Raw genomic sequence first — 12,435 nt, 5'->3', positions numbered from 1 at the left:
ATGGTGGTTCAGGTTGATTTGAGATTACAAACATTGATGTTGAAACTTCATAGCTTTAGACCATCTTTTTTTGTGTGGGTTTGTGTCAGCTAAATCATCAGTTTCATTTGCTCATTTAAAACTGTAATACATAAAAAAACTGGTTAAAAAGGATTATTATACTTTTTTAGACATTGTGCAGATTCCATTTTAGTAGCTCCAAAATAAGACATTGGAGTTGAATTAGGGGAAAACTGATATTATGCAGGAGTGCTGTCCTCACTTTCACCAGAAAATTATTTAAATTGGAATTTCCAAATGTGAGAAATCTGAAAGGAATAAAAAATGCTAGTCCTTAATGTTAGCCGTATGGTTGGTGTTAGCCAAAATGAAGTTCAGGCTGTGATGCTCTGTAGCCACTGTATGACCTACCCAAAGGCAATCAGAACTCACTCGTTTCTTCCTTTTTTCTTTTCTTCCTCTTTTTTTTAAACTAATTGGCCCATGTTTAGTTTACTGAATGTCATCTGGACTCAGTAAAAAGCAAGTGACCTGCATTGAATTAGTGTAATTGTAATACAAACAGAATATTGCATAGTTTTGGTCTTATACAGGAAAGGAGAAAGTTGGAAAGATTTTTCTGTTTGATAAATAGAAACTGAAGATATGGGAATCCAGGCCTGGTTCATACTTGATTTTACCTTTCATGTCTCTTTGTAAGATCAGTATTTGGACTTTTAGGCATTTTTCCTCTGTAAAAAAATATTGGTTTTCATTTTGAAATTTACTATGAAAGAAGTCTGCTTTTTGTAAAAAAAAAAAAAAAAATCTTACAAATGATGTATATTAAGTCATGGATCTAATTCAATCATAAGAAAGTTAGCATTGTCCAAAACGGAAGTACTTTATGCACTACTAGGATTGTCAGGAACTTGGCATATTATTTTACCTTTATCATGACCAATATTGCAAGGACATTTTCAAATGCTATTTTATTAGTTTTGGATAGTTTATATTTATTACATTCTATGTCAGATGGGTAATAGCTCCATTTGCTAAGGGGAAAAAAAAGAGCTGACATATTCAAATTTCATTTTAAATAGTATGTTTTAAATTTTAACTATATGACTTTGGTCTTATAATTAATTAATTTGATTTTGAAAGTGTCATTTTGAAATGGAATTATTTGGCATCCTGAAATGCATATTCTGTGTAACTTATACTCTTGTAATAGGACACTGCCAGTACAATAACTATAAACAGCTTAGATCTTCCTATTATAATCTTGGAGTGCCTTGTACTTTTTGTCTGTAACACATATTTCTTGAAATATTTCTGTGATTTTTAATTTAATGTTTGGCTTTTCCACTGGATTCCATGTCTCAAGAGAGCAGGTACTGGGTCTTCCCTTGTTTTTTAACCTGATAGTCTTTAGTGCCTAACACAATGCCTGGCATATGATAGGCAGTCAGTAAATGTCAGTTAAATAAGTGTAAAAATGAGTAAGGAAATTATTTACATTAGTACTTAGAAAAATCTAGTATCTAAGTAGTATCCAAGTACTGAACAATCTAGTAATTGCCTATATAGTATAATTGCAGTGGTAGAATCCTAGCTTTTCTACTTGCTGGTTGTATTACCATGCCCAGTTTAACCTCTCCATGTCTCACTTTTTTCCCATATGTACAGTGAGAATAATTATAATCTTTATCCTGAGGAGTTGTTATGAGGATTGAATGAGGTAATTCATGTTTCCTTGGGGAATGCCCCACAAAGTTAATTCATATTATTATCATTGTTCTGTTTTTTACTATTTTAGAGGTGCTTTGGAATCATAGAAGGAATGTATGGCTTTATTAGGAAGGGTTGTATTAGGGAAAGCATAAAAAATAGGTAATGTACTAAAAACTTATTGAAAGATGAATAGTTAGACAATACCTCATGGCCAAAGGTAAGCCATGCTGAGAAGAAGTTGTACTTTATTTCGTAAGTAATAGGGGAAAGATTGGGATTTGAAGTAGGGGTTCAGCAATCTGCATTTGAACAAGCCCACCAAGAAATTGTGATGCATAGTAAAATTTAAGAACAATTATTATATGTACATATTTATATAGATGAGAACTATTGTTATATGTACATGTTTATACAGATTAAAAATGTACAGATGTTTTAAATAATATTACTTTTAATTCTGTGTGTTTTTTTACTTAATAATGTAGTCTAGCAAGTTTCTGATCAGTAAACTCAATTTTCTCCTACATGTATTGTAAAATTAGGAATATTTCCTGCTCGAAAATAGTTGTCTTCAGATTAAGTTAGTAAACAAAAGTATTCTTTATCCACCTGAAAAGAGGTAGCATAACTTGATGATTAAGATCATGGACTTTGGAGCTAGACTGCCTGGGTTCCATTTTCAACTCTGTCCTTTATTTGCTGAGTATTTGAGGGTAAGTTATTTAACCTTTCTATCCCTCAGTTTTCTCATATATAAAATGGAGAACTACTTCCTCATAGGGTTTTGGTGAGGATTAAAAGAAAGAATTTTTGTAAAGCTACTTAGTACATTGCCCCATACATAATAAGTGCTATATAGAGAAAATGTAATAGTAACAACAATAATTACAACATATGATAACATGAATGTATCAAAAGTTACATAATTAAAGCATTTAACAATAGTGCTGAGACAGCCTAAGCACAGCATGCTTATTGCTTAAAAAGTCCTAGTTAAATGGCCATATACATATGCCTGAACTTTGGGGCCTCACTTTACCCTTTTCTGGCTGTAGTATTATAGAAGGGTATGCCTCTTTCTTTTTGTTTTTTTTTTTCTCCTACCCATCACTTATTTCCTCTCTGCTATGGAACTTTACAGGCTCACATGCTTCTTGATTTAGGAGACAAACAATTCTCCTTTGGGAGAATGAAAAAACAGTGAAAATAACCTGGGGATATTGGATTTGAATTATCTCAAAATAGTATAAAAACGCATGCCTGTAGTCCCAGCTACTTGGGAGGCTGAGGTGGGAGAATCACTTGAACCCAGGAAGCGGAGGTTCCCGTGAACTGCTTTTATATGTGGCTCTGAAAGAAAGGGGTAAGACAGCAGTAGAGAACACTGCTGTCTTACCCCTTTCTTTCAGAGCCACATATAAAAAGACTAATGGATACTTGCTGCTTCCGTTTGTCTACTTGCCTCTCATTTATCCCTGAACAGACTTTGGCTGTGTCTTCCCTACCACTCTACTGAAATTATTGACACCTTTACTCCTATTTGGCATTGGTAACCATTTTCTGTTTGTTAAATCTCTTACCTTTTTTGATTTCTAGGGTATCACCATTCCCTGGCTTTCCTCCAGCTTTTATCTCTGTCTTGAATTCTAAACTTATTTCTAATAATCTGCTTATATAATTTTATTTTCTTTACTATTTTGAGATAATTCAAATCCAATATCTCCAAGTTGTTTTCACTGTTTTTTCATCAGACTTGTTTCTCCCTTTTTATTTGAACCAACTATGTATTTGAAGCAACTGGTTAGATGGTGGTGCCATTAACCAATAGTATCCTCCCTCTGTCCAATCTTCCGCCTTTATTTTTTATTTTATTTTGAGACAGGGTCTCACTCTGTCACCCAGGCTGGAGTGCAGTGGCATGATCTCCGCTCACTGGAACCTCTGCTTCCTGGGTTCAAGTGATCCTCCCACCTCAGCCTCCCAAGTAGCTGGGACTACAGGCATGTACCACCACCCCTAGTTAATTTTTGTATATATATATATTTTTTCTTTTAGAGACAGGGTTTCACCATGTTGCCCAGGCTGGTCTCAAACTCCTGGACTCAAGTGATCCGCCTGCCTTGGCCTCCCAAAGTGCTGGCATTACAGGCCACTGTGCCTGGCCCAATCTTCTGCCTTTAATCAGTCACCGGGTCCTGTTGATGTTTCCTTCCCTCCTTCCTGTCCAGCTCCACTGCCACTGAGCTGATTCAAGTTTTCATTATTCACCAGTTCCCATCTCTGTAACTTTCTTAATATCTCTCAAGTAATATCCCCTTCTTTTCATCTACATCTTTATTTTTCCTTCCAGATTTTTTTAATACTCCACATCACCAAATAATTTATTTGGAATCGAGATTAAAAGAACATTTGACAGTTGTGAATGTATGTTTATTCTGAAACTTCTAGCTAGTTGTACAGCTAACCCTTGACAACTTACCAGGTTAATTTTACTTTATTTCTTCAGGCCTGGGGTTTTTTGATAACTTCAAGTTTGGGATCTTCAAATTTGAAGTTAGGGAATGTATTCATGTTTGCTTTACCATACACTTGCTTGAGCTTAAAACGCTTCCTCTCTGGCTCTTGCTGGTACTCTGGATCAGTATCAACAGATCCTCCAGGTGTCTGTCACTTAGATTTGTATTCTCTAACCTTGTACATAAAGAGTTTCTGTACAGGATCAAGTTCCTTATTAAATACCACTGCTCTAACACCAATGTTCCTCCGCAAATGGACTGAGACTGCTGACCGAAAGACAGAGGAGAACCTGAAGAGCCTCTGGAGAATCGGGCTGATTCTATGTTAATTGCACTCAGTCCTGAGCTGCCAAAGCCAACACCGCCGCCATCGTTCTACCTTCTTCTGGATCAGTACTAACTGATTTAATAATCTGCAGTCTCAATCTCCTTTCTAAAGTAAACTTCATGATGCTGCTAGATTGATCATCTTAAATGAAACACAACTCATATTACTCTCTTACTTAAGATCCTCCCCATTAATAGCCAAATTTTTAAGGGTGTCATGTAAGGCCTTGGGCTCTGCATACATCTTTATTCATGTTATATTTCCTTTCCTTTAGCCATACTATCATTTGTAGGTAGCGTTAGGTTTACCTCTGCCTTCTTCTAAGTGTTACTTTGTGCCTGCATTTTCTCCCATCTTTTTTCTACACATTCTGTCTTGGGAACTATTCCTCTGGGCTTCCTTTGCATCCTGTGTGCCCCAAGATCATAGAAGTTATCATTTTCTGTTATAGTTTATATGACTTCTCTACCACATTATGAATTTATTGATAGCAGCATGTGCAATTTTTACTTTGTGTCTTCAGTATCTAATACTATGCTTTATGACATATTAATTATTAAATAAATGATTAATACATTTTATATACAAATTTGGGGTACATAATTTTCATTTGCATTTTTTAATAAGAAGGTTGAGGTGGACATATCTATATTTAATAAACCTTGACGGAAAGAATATTATCTCTCTCTTATCAGTGAGCAGCTTGAGTGCTACCATGTGTTCAGCTGTGGGTGAGGCACTACATGAATGAAATAAAAATATGAGGGAAGGACTGGTGTTATAAATTGCTTTTTCTTTGACAAAATATTATTTAAAATAATTCATTTTATACTCATAATGCATATATTTTTTAGTGCAGTTTAGTTTTAGGAAAACAAAACAAATCATTTGGGTTAACATCTAAAATGTTAATTTTGAACTTTACTGACTATGGTATGGCACATGTCCAATAGAATCTGTTAAAAATTTTCCTCTGGGTCAGATCTAAGTTGAGAAGAATGAGGTAACTTTAATGTGAACCTAGATTGTAATGCAGTCTTTCTCTCCAGTGAATTGCCAAATTCACAATTCCATTTGTATCTGGAATTGGGGAAGCTGAGTTTAATATGGATGTTTGCCAAGTTAGCAAATCTTGGCAAGATAGTCTTATTCTCTGTGCTTAATTATATAGTTTTATTATAAAGTTTTTCACATGTTCATTTGTAGGTATCTATTATTCTCTTGAGGTGAGTTCACATGGTTGCCAATCTCTCATTTATACTTTATTCTTTTGGTAGTTAATCATTTACTGTTAAGCCTTCTATCTTTCTTAGAAGACTACATTTTTATTTTTACATTTTTATATATTACCACTAGTGATCCAGTTTTGTCTCTTTGCGAGGTTTATGGATTTTTGAGCAGTACAAGTGTAAATCCCTCAGAAAGGCCTTGGTATTATTAATTTATTTCATATTTATTGAGTGCCTGCTCAGACACTGTTTTAGGCACTCATACGTAACAGTGAATAAAACAAAGTTCCAGTCTCTTAGGTACCTATTTGTAGAGGGGAAAGACAGTAAATTACACACAAAAAGCTGGGCGCAGTGGCCCACACCTGTAATCCCAGCACTTTGGGAGGCTGAGGCGGGTGGATCACCCAAAGTCAGGAGTTCAAGACCAGCCTGACCAACATAGTGAAACCCATTTTTTATTAAAAATACAAAAATTAGGCGGGCATAGTGGCGCACGCCTGTAGTCCCAGCTACTTTGGAGGCTGAGGCAGGAGAATTGCTTGAACCCAGGAGGCGGAGGTTGCAGTGAGCCGAGGTCGTGCCACTGCCCTCTAGTCTGGGAGACAGAGTGAGACACTGTCTCAGGAAAAAAACACACAAAAAATGAAAACTATAACATATCAGGTACTGATAACTGCTATGAAGAAAAAGCAGGATAAGAGGGATACAGAATGACAGATATGTTTGTGATATTATATGTAGGATGGTCAAGAAAGGCCTGTCTAATAAGGTGACTTATAGTAGAGATGTGAAGGAGCTAAGTAAATGAGCAATGCAGATTTCTGGGGAAAGAATGTTCTAGTCAGAGGAAACTGATGTGTGACTGTGTTTGATGTTTTAGAAACGGTAAGGAGGTTTAAGTGGCTGGAGCTGGATAAGATGGTGAAAGAAGTGGGAGATGAGATCAGAGGGATGGCAGGGGACCAGATCACTTAGAGCCTTCATAAACCACGGCAGGACCTTTAACTTTTACCCTGAGTGAAACAGGAAACCATTGCAGGGTTCCGAGCAGAGGAATGGTATGGTCTGATATGTGATTTAAAGGGCTCATTCCTCATTGAGAAGGGATTGTAGCAGGACAAGAATGGAAGCCAGGTGAATAGTGAGGAGGTCACTTCTTCAGTCCTCCAGGTAAGAGGTAATGGTGGCTTGAACCAGGGTAGTAAAGGTAAAGCTGTTGAGGTGTGGCCAGATTCTGGATATTTGTATTTTCTGATTATCTATACGTGGAATGTAAATGAGAGTCAGGATTTTTGGCCTAGGTTTTTGGCTCAGATATCTTGAATGATGAAGATAAGAAATGATGTTAAACATATTTATAGTTAATGTGTTTTAATAAAAAAAAAATTTACTGTATGCCAGGTTTATCTCTTAAAACATTCTGCTTTAGCATCTCTCATAACTAAAAAATCTCATCTTTATACTTTCTTTCTTCTTCTTCTTCTTCCTCTTCCTCTTCTTCCTGTTCTTTCTCTTCTTTCTTCTTCCTCTTCTTCTTTCTTCCTCCTCCTCCTCCCCCTCCTCCTCCCCCTCCTCCCCCTCCTCCCCCTCCTCCCCCTCCTCCCCCTCCTCCTCCCCCCCCTCCTCCCCCTCCTCCTCCTCGTCCTCCCCCTCCTCCTCCCCCTCCTCCCTCCTCCTCCCCCTCCTCCCCCCTCCTCCCCCTCCTCCCCCCTCCTCCCCCTCCTCCCCCCCTCCTCCCCCTCCTCCCCCCCTCCTCCCCCTCCTCCCCCCTTGTCCTCCCCCCTCTTCCTCCCCCCTCCCTCCTCCCCCTCCTCCCCCCTCTTCCTCCCCCCTCCCTCCTCCCCCTCCTCCCTCCTCTCCCTCCTCCCCTTCCTCCTCCCCCTCCCCCTCTTCCTCCCCCTCCTCCCCCCTCCTCCTCCCCCTCCCCCTCTTCCTCCGCCTCCTCCCCCCTCCTCCTCCCCCTCCCCCGTCTTCCTCCCCTTCCTCCCCCCTCCTCCTCCCCTTCCTCTCCCCTCCCCCTCCCCTTCCTCCCCCCTCCCCCTCCCCTTCCTCCCCCCTCCCCCTCCTCCCCCCTCTTCCCCTCCTCCCCCTCCTCCCCCTGCTCCCCCCTCCTCCCCCCTCCTCCCCCTCCTCCCCCTCCTCCCCCCTCCTTCCCCCTCCTCCCCCTCCTCCCCCCTCCTTCCCCCTCCTCCTCCCCTACTCCTCCCCCTCCACCTCCCCCCCTCCTCCCCCTCCACCTCCCCCCCTCCTCCTCCTCCTTCTTCTTCTTCTCCTTTTTTTGAGACAGTTCCTCTGTCACCCAGGCTGGAGTACAGTGGTGCCATTAGGGTTCACTGTAGCCCTGACCTCCCAGGCTCAAGTGATTCTCCCACCTTGGCCTCCCAAGTAGCTGCAACTTCAGGCGTGTGCCACCACCCCTGCTAATTTTTAAACTTTTTTTGTGGAGATGGGGTCTCATTGTGTTGCCTAGGCTGGTCTCGAACACGTGGGCTCAAGCAGTCCTCTCGCCTTAGCCTCCCAAAGTGCTGGGATTACAGGCATGACCCACCATGCCCAGCCTTAATGCTGATTCTTAATACTTCACATTTTATTCTCTCAGTACGTGCTGTTTGTTTGGTGCTTGGTCCTGAACTCTTTTTAAAATGTGGTTTATATTATTATTCAAATATGGTGAAACTAACACATCAGGAGACAACTGCCATTGAAAAGATTGATACAGTTTCTAAGTGGAGAGGGCATGGCACATCAGACAGGGTGGCATATGTGCCATGCCACATAGTGCTCATAGGGAAGCACCAGGGTTGTTTAGGAGGCAGAAATAGGTAGGGAAATCATGGGGGAGAGCCTTTATCATGATTTTAGTGAGAAGGAACAGGCGAGGCAGAGTAAGGAGGCTTAGAATTGGCTGGGTTTAATAATGTTGGCATATTCACATATAAGAGCAGCCCCCAAGTTGTTTGATACCTGGCCCTGGCATGATTATTAGAACAGGGGACTATTCTAATAGTCCCAGAATATAAGAGTTCTGTGAGAGCTGAATACTGGGGATGGATAGGAGACAGTTTTAGACTGAGTGGCTTGCATGCGAAAAGCACTCAAGGAGGGGTAGTTTGCTGTCTAAGAAGTAGCTAGCCTTGGGAGGGGCAGTCTCTCCTGGATCAGCATGGTTCCCATCAAGAATACGGAAAACAAAGTGAAAACAGTTTCTGTATGTTATATTTGCTTGGCTTCTGTCTTTTTAATATTACTATCCTAGTTTATGCCCTCCATTGGTCTGGTCAGGAAAATTACAGTAGGACCTTCCTTTCCATCTTTAGTTTTTATCTTTGTTTCCTCCCTAGCATTTATTTTCGTATCAGTAGCCACAAAGGGGAATCTTGATTGTATGACTTTACCTAGATCCCTCTAGATTAGTAAACTTTTGACCGTGTTCTAAAGTAGTGCTTTAGGGTTCCCCATATTTGATTTGAAGTCCACTTGATTATATGAACTAATGTTTGTGAGAGGAAGGAAGGTGGGTGTGTGGGGTCTCCAGTTTTTTTCATGCCCCTTTCAATTATTGTGGATTTAAAAAAGGATTCTGTACTAGGGTTCCATGTATGAGTTTATTTGGAAAGTAGATTTCACTGCTCAAAAGTTGGTAAACTCTTATAAATTGCTGTCAAGCTTCCTTATTATAGCATGATTATTTTTTTCTTCTGTGTCTAGGGTGATGGGCCTACCAGCTGAGCCTATCATACTAAAGAAATTAGTCTAATTTTGTGTATGAAGTACTTGAGTCTTTTCTGAGTCAAATAATTTAGCCAAAGTCACAAATCTCTTATTGGGGGAAAAGAGAATTGGTATAATCTGTGTCTAAAAATCCATCAAGTTACGCTAAAAAACTATCACTGTACAGATTCCTCACTTGGCCTTTACTCTTGCTGTCCCATCCAGGTTTCCAGGCTTCTCTCAACATCCCCTATATAGACAGTTTTTCCTGCCAAACAAGATGATTTAACGTTTTCCAAACCTGTCGCCTTGGTCTACTTTATTCCTTTACCTTCATCACTGTCTTCCATTTATAGGCACATTCCTTTTTTTTTTTTTTTTTTTGGAGTGGGGAGGGGAGTGGAGACAGGATCTTCCTCTATTGCCCGGGATAGAGTGCAGTGGTGTGATCATAGCTCACTGCTGTCTTGAACCCCTGGCCTCAAGCTGTTCTTCTGCCTCAGCCTCCTGAGTAGCTGGGAGCATAGGCACATACCACCAGGACTGGCTAATTTTAAAAATTTTACTTTTGTAGAAATAGGGTTGCGCTATTTTGCCCAGGCTAGTTTCTAACTCTTGGCCTCAAGTGATGCTCCCACCTCTGCCTCACAAAGTGCTGGGATTACAAGTGTGAGCCACCATGCCTGCCTCTGTATTCCTTTAACTTAGCAAGTATTTATGAAGCACCTGCTTTGTGTTGGGCACTCTCCTGGACTCTTGAATGTAGGGATAAATAAAATTCTTTCTGCTTCAGGGAACCCCCAGGGTAAGGAAAGCCAAAAGTCTAGCATGAGTAATCTACAGAGTCTTTCAGGAGTACTTCACATCAGATGTGTCTAGTAACATTGTGTGGCCAGACCAAGTGGTTGGGAACAATGGTAAGAGATGAGCCTGGAAAATTGAAGAGAGGAAGGAGGCCATGAGCGAAGGATTGTGGATAGCTTGTATAAACTGGAAAAATCAGGGGCAAGTTCTGTCTTAGAATTTCCAGAAATTCTAATTCTGTCAGCAGTAGGTATCTTTAGTTTTATGTAGAGTTGTTGCATTACTGGACTGTGTTTTAAACAGATATAAAACAGATATTGAAGGAGAAACTAGAGAAGGAGAATTAGGTTACATGTTTGTTGTAGTATTCTACTGAGCTGTTTGCTTAGTACCTGAATTTTAACAACCACAAATATTTGTAGTATCAAATTATCTTAATATTTTCTCATTTGATGTTAAAACAACATAGTGTGTTGGCACAATTAGATATCCACATGTACAAAAATGAAATTATACTCCAACCTCATACCATATAAAAATGTTAATTCAAAATGCACCAAAGACCTAAATTTAACAGCTAAATCTATAAAATTTTTAGTAGGAAACATAGATGTAAATCTTAGGCTTTGCTGTGTGTGTGTTAGCTTGTTTTTGCATTGCTATAAATAAATACCTGAAGTTGGGTAATTTATGAAGAGAAGAGGTTTAACTGGCCTACAGTTCTACAGGTCATACAAGCATGGTGCTAGCATCTGCTTGGCTTCTGGTGAGGCCTCAGTGGGGGCATGAGTATGTCACATGGTGCTAGCAGGAGCAAGAGAAAGGGGAGGAGTCTCAGGCTCTTTTAAATAACCAGACCTTTTTTTTTTTTTTTTTTTTTCTTTTTTTAGTGCAGTGGCACGATCTCGGCTCACTGCAACCTCCGCCTCCTGGGTTCAAGCGATTTTCCTGTCTCAGCCTCCCAAGTAGCTGGGATTACAGGCACATGGCACCATGCCTGGCTAATTTTTATGTTTTTAGTAGAGACAGGGTTTCACCATGTTGGCCAGGCTGGTCTTGAACTCCTGACCTCAAGTGATACACCTGTCTCGGTCTCCCAAAGTGCTGGGATTATAGGCACGTGCTGCTGTGCCTGGCTAATTTTTGTGTTTTTAGTAGAGATGGGGTTTTACCATGTTGGCCAGGCTGGTCTTGAACCCCTGAGTTCAAGTGATCCACTGGGCTCAGCCTCTCAAAGTGTTGGGATTACAGGCATGAGCCACTGCGCCCGGCCTATGATGACTCTTAAGACTTGAGTCCAAGCCACATAGCCATTAGAGGTGGCATGGAATGTTTTTCCAGGTATGAAGTGGGGACAGAATTTTTTTCTCTCTTCTCAATCTTTTCTCTCTACATTCTGTACTCTTAAATTGTTTTACTCAACAAACATTATCTTTTGTATACTAAGCATTGCACCTGGAACTGAGGATACAGAAAGCAGTGTGGAGCTAGAATCACTTACCAAAATTCTGAAGTTTCTAATTTGGGAAGCTGTTTGGTTGGTGATTAAAGAGAGTGACTCCAAGAGGAGGAAGACTGGTGAGATCAAGAAAATTTCTTATTTCCCCATGCAGACTTGCATGTAGTCTTCCTTTGTTCCTAGAGGCTGTTTGAAAGAATACCTTATCCTCATTGTCTCTACTTTATTAAAATACATTTACTTTCTTTTAAACTTCTTTTAAATTGTTTCTTCATATTTGCCAGAGATCACTTATTATCAAATCCGATGGCCTCATCTCAGTCCCCTTCTTACCCCTGACCTCCTAAAGCAGGGCCTTTTTTCTGTAAAGGGCCAGATAGTAAATATTTTAGTCTTTACAAGTCATATGGTCTCTGTTGCAGTCGTTCAGCTCTTCCATTATAATGTGAAAGTAGCCATATAGACAGCACATAAATGAATGAGTGTGGCTGTGTTCCCATAAAACTTTATTTACCAAAACAGGAGGCTGGTTAGATTTGGCATGTGGGCCGAAGTTTTCCTGATCCCTGCTCTGAAACATTTGATTGTATTTCTACCTTTTTTGGGAAGGGAGGGAAGAGAGTGTTTCTTTTCTTCAGTGATACTTTTCCCCCTTTTCTCATTGAATGGCAC

General features: G+C 40.1%; 1 protein-coding gene and 1 pseudogene across 1 annotated transcript in view; one reads left to right on the top strand and one right to left on the bottom strand.

Annotated features, from left to right (window-relative positions):
* Positions 1–12,435, top strand: part of STK3 (serine/threonine kinase 3) — a 356,889-nt gene that overhangs the window by 182,746 nt on the left and 161,708 nt on the right. The gene's annotated exons all lie outside the window — the stretch shown is intronic.
* LOC129042876 (ATP synthase-coupling factor 6, mitochondrial-like) lies at positions 4,216–4,800 on the bottom strand (annotated as a pseudogene).

The sequence above is a fragment of the Pongo pygmaeus genome, chromosome 7, assembly GCF_028885625.2.
Source record: "Pongo pygmaeus isolate AG05252 chromosome 7, NHGRI_mPonPyg2-v2.0_pri, whole genome shotgun sequence".
NCBI classification, from domain to species: domain Eukaryota; kingdom Metazoa; phylum Chordata; class Mammalia; order Primates; family Hominidae; genus Pongo; species Pongo pygmaeus.
Note: the sequence above shows the minus strand (reverse complement) of the source record. Positions and strands in the feature narration are given on the sequence as shown.